The sequence below is a fragment of the Protopterus annectens genome, chromosome 4.part0 (assembly GCF_019279795.1).
Source record: "Protopterus annectens isolate FY-2018-M chromosome 4.part0, PAN1.0, whole genome shotgun sequence".
In the NCBI taxonomy this organism is placed as follows: domain Eukaryota; kingdom Metazoa; phylum Chordata; order Ceratodontiformes; family Protopteridae; genus Protopterus; species Protopterus annectens.
Window position 1 is genome coordinate 791,087,040 of NC_056733.1, and position 10,504 is coordinate 791,097,543.

The 10,504-nt window shown below is 40.8% G+C and overlaps 1 protein-coding gene across 1 annotated transcript in view; it reads left to right on the top strand.

Annotated features, from left to right (window-relative positions):
* PIWIL1 (piwi like RNA-mediated gene silencing 1) overlaps positions 1-10,504 on the top strand; it is a 949,244-nt gene that overhangs the window by 692,393 nt on the left and 246,347 nt on the right. The gene's annotated exons all lie outside the window — the stretch shown is intronic.

The following is a 10,504-nucleotide window of genomic DNA, read 5'->3' on the forward strand; positions in this document are numbered from 1 at the left end:
ATGTAACGTAGGCTGCTGTAGCAGTGATCATTCAAATGTCTACACAACTGTAATTTTATAATGCAACATAAATGAAAGTGCTAGTTTGAAATGTAGCTTGGAAGGTAATCTGTTTGTATATGTTTGCAAAGTTGTTACTGCTGCTTGGCCCAGGTCATGTCTGCAAATGGTCTTTAGACCAGTTCAGTAACCAGTTAATGAAATTTAATAAATTAAAAGGCTTGTGCTAATAGCAGAAGACTGTTGTGCTGTCAAGTATTAGAAGCATTAGAAATAAGTTGCTCTCCAAGTGTATATCTGTTATTTTGCAGTTTTTTTTCCCAGTAATAGCTTTAAAAAGCATCTGCTCTGGTTTTATCTCTGACCACTGCATTATCTTTCTAAATAATTTAGCTGGAGAGCTAATGAAAAATACAAACCTGTTATCTTTTCAGTCTACCTCAATAATTTGGTATACTGAATCCAAATGGATCAGAGTTTGGCGCTCTAAGCTACTTTTTTGACTCCAAGGTTCAGGTTCATCCACGGCTGGCCTTAGGCATAGGCGAACTAGGCGACCGCCTAGGGCACTGTACAGGCTGGCTTTGAAAAGGGCGCAATTTTTATCTATTTATTTATTTTAGTTAGCATAACTTTTGATCTCTTCTCGGCACCCTGTTCAAGGGCGCCTGAACCATTGGGAGAGGGGGAGGGCGAGTGCCCTCCCACTTACAGTTGCAGATTGGCCAGGAGGCTTTAACATCACAGCATGCGTGATACAAGAGTCTTCTCCTTTATGTGTGTATCATGACGCTAAAGTGGATTTAAATACATTCTGAAGTTCCGCGCGGAATTTAAGCCAGCAGTTATTTTAAGCGATGAGTTAAGTCCATGTGTTTGCATGTGGCCGTTTGGTTTAGAAAGAAGGTAAGTGTGTGTGTGTATGTGTATAACTTAAATAGTTTGTTTGTGAGAGAGAGAATGTGGGTGTGTAATTTAAGTCATTTGGGTACTTTTCCGTTAACGGGGCAGCAGTCGTCCGCAAACATAAATGTTGCCGCGAAATGTACAGGTCAAACTTCCTTTTTTTTCTTGTAGATTTGTTTCTGTGTTTTTGCATTAACTGGTCAAGGGAACCTGGATTATTTATTACAGGTTGAATTAGGGGAATGAGAAGCAATAACCGTTGTTTCTACAGACTACGGGTTGTATCATACCATTGGGTATAGTAGATGGCAGTGAAAAGGATATAATGGTGCCTGAGCATGCGTATTCATGTGACGTTTTTGTAAACAAAAAGTGGGAACTTTTATTTAACTTGGTTTATGTTTAGCTAGATATTCCGGACACATTCATGTATTTAACGGTTTGTTTAACTTTGTAAGAAAGTGAGGAAATGAAGTAAAACAAAAACCACACAATGATACAACTTTACGGATGAAATTCTGTGTTGATAGATGGCGAATAATCTTACCTTGCACTTATTGGAGACTGAAGCAGTGTCGTTTGTGTATGCGTGTGTGTTTGTGTCAGAGCATGAAGTGATCGAGAATATTGCTTTTGAGTGTCAGAGATTATACGATTTGTTTTGTGTCGAGGGTTTGTTCTTTATTTGTATAGCATTAAATGCCTTTTATTGCAGAATAATATATGCTTGTATGTGTGTAGATTTTTTGGAGATTGTAAAGATTGGGTCACGCCTCATATATTCAGTCTTTATCTTTTTGGTTTGAACTGTTCATTTGTCATAACAGACATTTCAGAATATAGCGTAGGACAGCTTTGCTTGTCCTGTTTGAACTTACATATGCTAGTGTGACTCCCAAAACTGTTTATTAGGTTTAAAGTGCTTTCATAACAGCTCCCAGCATACACACTGTCAGACAAAATATGATAGATTGCTTTACATTTTGTGGTTTTACTACCAAAAAATAACAGTTGCAGACCCAAATAAATGCCTCACTCATCTCTACCTCATTATAAAAAAAAAGTTCATCAATTGTAATATAGGGAGAGAGAGGGTATATACGATGTTACAATAAGTGTAGGTCATACACCTTTATTGTCTCTAGCGCTTCGGCTAAGAAAGTACAAAAGCCTTTGAAAAACAGCAGCGTGTGTTGAAAATGTCAACTACAAAGGGAGATAAAGGGTTTTGAGAAATAGGAGCATAGGGTGAAAATGGGAACATGGTAAGTAGGATGAAATGTGCAGGAAGTTTGACCTGTACATTTTATGGTAACATTTATATTTGCAGACGACTACTGCCCTGTTAACAGAAAAGTACCATCATGTGTTTGTGTATGAGAGAGAACTCTCTGCATCACTTACAATTCTGATTTGGACTTATGTTTTTTTATTAGCCAACTGATTTAGGACTCTCTAAGATGAGACTTGCAATGTCCTTTTGTTTTTTTTTTTTTGTCTACTTTCTCCTCTCACCTTCTGGCTTATGGAGGCCTTTCTTTGCAAGGTATTTGCAGGCTACCTGTAGGTCCCAGCTAATTTATTGGTGTATTTATCTGTTCCTAATTGGTAGATGAAACACTGAAATGTAAAATTGTTTGCCAGTAACAGGCTAGGCTGTTCATTATTAAAAAATCTCTCTTATGTAGAATTATTTGGATGAGCTTTACTAATGCAGATATTGTGCTTATTGACTTGTGGATTGTAATGACAGAACTTTGAGTGGCCTTTATTAGGTTCATAGGTTAGTACTAAGCTAACTGCCCTTGTGAGCCATTTTAAGCTTAGCCAATTATCCCTTGTAAGATTCAAACCTTGCACTTTGTGTTTGTAAGGCAAACGCCATAACCATGAGGCCACACTCCCATACCCCGCTTTATGGTTAAAATGTTTTGAAATGGGCAGGTTTGTCATTACTGGGTCATGCATTTTGTTTTATTGCTTACTGGAAAAATGTTCAAAACTACAAATTTAAAAAAACACACTAACAAGTGGTGCTTTATTATACAAGGAATGTAATTTAATATAATCAGGAAGGTGAATCAAAGGACACATACATGTATGCATGGCCCTAAAAATGTGTGCAAGGAGGCCATTGGTAAACTTAAGCCTCCACTGGCCAAATGCATTTTTTAGTAATGTGGATTTTCATGCTGTTTCAGTGGCAGAGAAGTTTATTGCTCTTGCCAAGTCTGTTTTCATTTTGAAAATGTATTGTTTAGCAAATGTCTATCTGTGTTTGTGCTATTCAAACTTAAGCTACTGTATACAGGGAGGAGGGAGATTGCTATTCTACTTTCACTGAGCTGTAAGGTTCACTCGCCTACCCCAAAGTAAATTAAAATGTTTAGATTAACTTAAGCAACTCTTTGAAATAAGGCATATGAGCTTCAATTTTCTGAGGACATGACTTTTATACTAAAATATATGTGAAGGGGCAACTGATAAAGCAGGTTTTTTAAAGGAAAATTCCACTGTCCTTCACTTTCAGTTTAACTGCATCACAAGGTATCTTTTCTTCATATGCATTTAAATGAAGGAAATGGCTGGAGTGGCTTTCCTGGGGAGTGACCGACCTGTGGGTGTGGCTTATAGGGGTGTTTCATGAGCACGGTATGGGTGGGGCTTAAGGGGCGCCAGAGTACTACTTCACCTAGGGCACCAGTTCAGCTAAGGCCGGCCCTGGGTTCATCCCCGTCCCATAATGCTCCTCAGCTCTACCTGTCCTTCAGATCTTGTTTGTCACTTTACAAGGCAGACATGGTCTCCAGACCCTGTGCTCATCATAGTGTTTTTCATAAAGGTAATTGCGCCATTCTTACTTGTTCTAGTTAACATTGGTAATTGGTCAGTGGAGTAGCTTCTACCTTAATTTTTTCATACCTTCCTAGGTGTTTCCTAATGTTTTTTTCAGTAATTTCTACTTGGTGGCTTCCCACCATTTTCTTCCCCTTAGAATTCTACACTGAGTTAGAAAATTAAGATTTTTCTCAAACATTTTCTTAACATTAGTGTTTTAGTAGTCAGTGGTCAGTACTTACTTTTTCTTGTGACGTTATTAATGCTGTAGTATTTCTTTCCTTGCAGGTTGTCTGACAAGGCCTCTGGTTTTACAAAGTGCCTGACATGCGGGCATAGCCCTAAGAGACACATACCAAATGTTTTTGGGGCAGCTGACTTGGAATAGGTTTGTGAGTTGTTCTCTTTTTTTGGGCCTGTAGGCCTTTTAGACTGGCGGTTGAAAGTTATTTTAAGGGCCTATTCCCTGCCACAGCAGGGGAACCAAACTTTTCATTGTCTGGCTTCCCTCAATCCAAAAAATCATTAGACAAACCATCAGAAAAACAGAGGAGAGAGAAGACTAAGGAAAAAAAGGAAGGAACTTGAAGGTGCTAAAGAGTGACAAAAAGATCTCTGGATCCTATGGCAGTTTCTAACCTGGCTCCAAAGGTTTCTCTCCCTTCGGAACTGACTGTCACTACTTCAACTCTGGGCGCTGTTTGAGCTCTGATCCTTTCTCCGACCATTCTTGCTGCTTTGGAGCTGACTTGGCTCCCTGGAGCCATCCTCTCCACTTATTTTGTTCCCAACCCTCATGTTGATAAGGCACAGGCATTGGAGCTTCAAACCATCTTCAACTGCATCTTTTATATCGATGTTATTCTTGATCCTTACAGAAGCAGATTTGGGAAGGATGATGAGAAACATCCTGAAGACTCAAGTTTCAGCTAGGAGCTCTTCCTACTCCACCTATCCTAGGGATTTCAGGACCTGTGCATGCTGCTACTCTCTTGGCATCTCCTCCTCCAGTCCAGCCTTCAGATAATGTAGTGTTGGATGCTGGTGTCTAACAACTCCCCAGTGTGTTAACTCCTTCGGAGCCTGTAGTTTGGATATCTTGGACTGCAGTAGTGTCTTTACCTCGTTTCACTTGGACTGCATCGTGCATCAGCAGGTTCTCAAGCTGAGAATGGCACCCTGCCTCTGGGGTCTATTTTTAGAGACTTTGGACTTTTTATATTCCTTGGGGTCTTGGCCTTCAACAGCTTGCCTTTTGCTTCAGTGCAAGTTTGGCCATGTCCCAGAAAGATCTTTGGTCAGGGTCTTTGGACCTGAGGATGCTTTTTTGGGGACAGTTTCAGCTTTTGAGTCCTTTAATAAGACCCTCTTCCTTTTGGGAGAGGGGGTGCTCAACTCTCACCTTTCACTTCCTAGAACCCTTGCTACTTATGATGCTTTGATTCCCATTCGTTTTCTATCCTTGGGATGGTCAGACCCAAGTAGCTATGTATGGGCAAGCCTAGCTTCTATGCTCACTAGAAGTTTCCAGTTTCTCCTTGGATACTCCTGTTGTGGAGGAATACAGGAGACCATACAAAAGGAGGCATTTTGTCTCAAAACAAGAGACCCTTACGGAAGACACTGACTTCAATGATTGTGAATAGTTTCCTAGATCTTCCTGGAAAATGTTTCCATCAGAGATCTTGAATTTCTTAAACAGTTGGTTGGCCAATGCCCCTTCTTAGGAGCACCTCTGGGTCTGGCCCCTCTACATCCTGAGTGGTTCCCCCAGCAAGCGAAATAGTCAGCATTTGGTCATAAAGGTCTTGGAAGAAGCAAGACATGGTGAAATATGATACCTTATAAGCCAGACAAAATTTTATCCCCCCAGGACAGGGCAAACTGGAGTAATCAGGCCCCTTGTGGATACTGTTGTGATAGCCACTAAGATGGAACCATCTGAGGAAATTTTGTTTTTGTTCCCAAAACAGGGAGTCATGGACATGGGACAAATTTGGGAAATTATTGCCATCTGCGACATTTATTGTCTTTCAGTATCACTGTTGCAGTATCCTACACAGATACGATCTCCCTCCCCCAAAGCAGACCAATGCTCGGCCAGTGTACAAAAACCTAATTTTCTTGTATGCGCCATACATCACACTTAAGCTCTCCGCACAAAACATGGAGCATAAAAGGGACTTATGGACACAACTACCCAGAACTTCTTTGCTCTGTTTCAAACTCAGTGTCATTCCCACTCTGGGTCAGTAATCAAGGAGCCTGAATCCTCACCACTGACACTGAAGATGGATGTTCTCTTGCAATACAAATGGGATACACTCAGTATTTACAGATGCAGACCTCTCTGCATCAAGTACAATTTCCCTTAAAAGCACACAGGGAACGCAGTCAGCCTAGGGTCTGGCTATCTGTATATCTGTCTCCCCAGGCCCCCAGTAAGACTCTCCACTGGCACAGCTGTGTTCAGCACCCTCTCTGTGAAACCAGTGCTTTGCGTCCCTGCTTCAAGTAGCTGACACACACACTTTGAGATTTAATTTTCAGAAACGAATAATGCATCCACCACTTAGAAGAGCATACACTTAAATAAAATTCCAGTAAAACAAAGGACATAAAACAATTAAAAGTGTAACAAGATAAGCACTTTCAGTTGAAGCCTTCTTCAGGTCTAATCCAGTTCAACAAAAACATTAATTTTAAAAGACCGTAAACTAATCAAATTCTACTTTGCAGCCTTACACCCCTTAAGAACTGGCTTAAGGGGGACGTATACATTTAGACCAGGAAATTTGTCTGCTTGTAAATCCGCAGTGCATTGCATTTTAACAGTCTGTAAAATTAATTGTCTCCACTTTTTATACTGGGTGCAACTATTTGTAATACCATAAAAATAAAACTGTGTGAATTAAATTCTTTTAATATGTTTTGGTAAAGCAGCATTTTTATTCTTAAGATGGATATCTCCGACATGCTAAGGAATTCTTTATTTTAGCTACATATTGGTCTTTGGAACATAAAAACATACATTTACTGCAAGTAGCAATATAAGCCACATTTTTAGTTGTACAGTTTGCATATAAATGTGGTACATATTTGGTTTTAAAACTCGGATATATAAAAACATTCTCCTTATTGCAATATTCACAAACCTTACACAGTCTACATCGATAGGTACCAGTTCTTTGATCTGGAGGTGGTTGGTCCATGGATTTGTCTGACAGAGTCTTTGCTTCATGTTCTTAGTGTTAATAAATTGAAACAACGGTTGCTCACCAGCTGTCTCATTAATCTGTTCATTTGTTGCTAATAACTTTGTTACTTTTAATAACTTCACAAATATTATTCACATCACTAGTGTAAATGAAAACAATTTTAGTTCTACAGTCTGTGCCCGTTGTAGAGGAATATTTTTCAATTTGATTCTTGTAGTGACCAGAAAAATAAGGGACACCATTAGTAGATCTTAACTCTGTCTTTGCCATCATCATACTGTTTATTTCATTGGAGCTGTAATCTCTGCCCATTAGTTGCTGAGCAAGATTGTCTGATGCTTGTAAAAAAAAAAAAAAAAATCTAGCGTTAAAGTAATCTCGATGTTCTGACCAACTGTCCTTCTTAATATTGTGGAAGGTATATCCAGGCTGCATGCTGGTTCTGAGCAAGACTTTTTTCTTCCAGCATGCCTTCCTGTGCATCTTGGTGGCAAGCTTAGTGTCTCTACTAGCCACAACATGCACATCTAAAAAAATCCATCTCTTCAAAGGAGCCCTACAGAGTAAATCTAAGGAAGCTTATAGTCTCTTCCAAATAAAGTATAAAACTTGTAGGTTGCTCTCAAGTGCCTCTCCATAATAAAAAGATGTCAACAGATCTTTCGTAGTGAGCAATATATTGATAAAATTCTTGAACAGGAGGTGCCTATCGCTGCCCCCCATTTCTGCCAAAAGAACTCTCTGTTTTTAAAAAAAAAAAAAAAAAAAAAAAAAAAATGGTAAGTTGTCCTATCTCGTCTTCATTCTATGCTGGTTGGGTTCGGAACTGAGCATCCATTCCGACTCTGCTTAATTCAAAAGCTCGAGAGCTTCCACTGGCTCAAGGCAGTGCCTTATCCCATGATGCTCCGGGAAGATAACCCAGATCTCGTTTGCCGCTCAAGTAGATGAGGTGTCTTCTGACTGGCTCTTGGCTAAGTTTTTTGGGATTTTGCTCTATCATGTAGTAGCTTCCTCCTTCTGTTGTATAGTTTGTTTATGGCTGGGGTCCACCAGACAGGATGTCTGCCTTTGGAGGATTGGGTCTTGGTTTTATTTGGGATTGCATGATCCATGCATTCCTGAAGGTGTTCATAGAATGCGTTTATAAAAGATTCTGCGGACTGGGCCGTATTTTCCACAGGCTCGGGGGCTTTGAAGGATTCCACCTCTGTTTTGAGAAGTGTGAAATTTGCTTTAGAGAAGTTTTTCACTGTGGTTTTCTGGGCAGGGGGTGGGGTCAGGATGTGAATATCCAGTGAGATTAGTTTATGGTCTGATCTTACCAGTGAGGGATATACTTCTATTCTGGAGCATAGACTCCCCATGTTGGTGATGATCAGGTCCAGTATGTTTTCCCCTCTTGTGGGAGTGGTAACAAGTTGTTCCATAGCATTTGAGTTTATAAATTCTAGGAACCTTTGGGCTGGGGTGTTGGAGCTAGAGTAATGCTCCCAGTCTATGTTTGGGTAGTTGAAGTCGCCCAATATAATGGTGTTTGGAGAGACCTTCATATTTTCCAGTGTTCTCAGGAAGGACGAGTGGGGTTCCTGGGTTTGGGAGGCTGCTCTGTAGCAGCCTATAAACTGGAAGGCAGTTTTACCCCACTGTTAGTTACACATGGATAGTCTCTGATGCTTCGTGCTGTGCCACCAACCTGGAGGTGTGGGTATCTTTGACGAATGTTGATACTCCCCCTCCTTTTGTGGTTCGGTCCAAGTTTAGGGGCCGAAAAGCATGGTATGAGGTATAACCTGGTAGTGCTGGGGTGCTCTTGGGAGCCTTGAACCAGGTTTCTGTTACTGCACAGATATCAATGTTCTCCATGCTAAGGAGAGTTTTGAGTGCGTGCATCTTGAGGTTTAGACTTCTGGCGTTGAGTAGCATTAGTCTTAGTTTCTTATCCCTTGTGATACCTATGGAGGTGGGTTTGTCTTTTGAGCCTTGCCTAAAAAAGGCACTATGGGGGAAGCAAGAGCCTTAGCCAATATCCGAAAGCCCAGGGGTGACGGGTGCAAGCCGTCCCTAGCGAAGCATCGTGGCTTATCGAGCATGTCATCCCAGGCTGACAGGCATTGGATCCCCTTTGAATGACACCAATACTTAAGCCAATTGTTGAAACTGATCATCTTCTCTTCATATTGTGGCATCATTCTTGGTGAGGGTAAGATGCTACTCAATTTCAGGGTCATACCGGCCTGGGCTACATACTCGGAGAGCTCCTCTGTCTCTTTTCATGTAGTCCAGGGAGGTACATCTCAGGTCATTCACACCAGCATGGACAATGACCGAGTCATATTTGTACTTGCCTTGGAGTGACCTGAGTGCTTGTGTTATGTGGTGGATCCTAGCACTCAATAGGCAGCTCACCGTGACCTTCTCCTTGTTCAGCCTGGTGAGCGGGACGTCAGTGTGCCTGACGATAGTTGCCTATTACAAGTGTATCAGGTGTGTTGTTTAGCCTTAAGGGCTGTGACTGTTCGGCACACTGGCTTTGTGAGCTATGTGTTGCACGTGTTTTGTTTTGGAGTAGTGGTTGCTTGGGTGTCTGCTTTGGAGGTCTCTGCTTAGGCAGATTTTTATTTAGAGCCTCCGAGTATGTTTTTGTGTGCTTGTGTTTGGTTTGCTGTCGTGGTAGGTCTATGTGAGACTGGAATTGTAGTGAGTGTGGTTTCCTTCTCCTCCTGACTGGTTGCGCCAGTACTAAGTTGAGAGAGCTTAGCCCCCAGTTTGGCTATATGGTTGCATCTCTCACATGTGTTGGAATTTGTTAGGAGGAGGTGAGGGTTGTCTGTGTACATGAGGCAGTTGTAACATTGCCTCAAGATTCCCAGATTCACCAGCTGGACCGGAGAGGAGGTTGACAACTGACCTTTGGACATGCTAGAATAGTATTGGGAATTCCTTTATAATTGGAAAAAAAGGGCCAATGGGGAACAAGGTACTCAAGCGGAGTTTGTGAGGGTGTAGTGCTTTTAATTTTTTAGTGCTGAGTTATATAATTGCTTTAGTAAGCAAGTGCCAGGTAACTTAAATGCAATGTGTTACAGGTAACTTAAATGCAAAAACGACAAACAGTAACTTTCTTTCAAGTGAAACAAGGAAATAAGTACAGTAAGCAATGAAGATATCACTAGGGATCCACAGAAGCGCTGAAAACCCGTGTTTTAGGTGGAATTAGCGTTTCAGGGAAATAACAAGCACACAAACAACAAGCGTGCAGATTTTTGAAGAATGTCCTGACTTTTGCCTCATAAGTTTGGTCTGTTTCTCAAAAAAATTGTGGTTTTCTGGCAAATCATTGAGGGCTAAAGTCAGAAGAAAATAGACATTTCAGTTTCAGATTTCACACCCTTCAGAAAATTCATCCTAATGCAAAATCTGTTCTGTTATCTTTCTAAGTTTGTAAGAGCAATATTTAAAAAGTGTCCCTTTTTTTGGGTCTTTGTGCCCTATTATTTATGACTTTGTCGAGATATCACTTACTCACACACACACACACA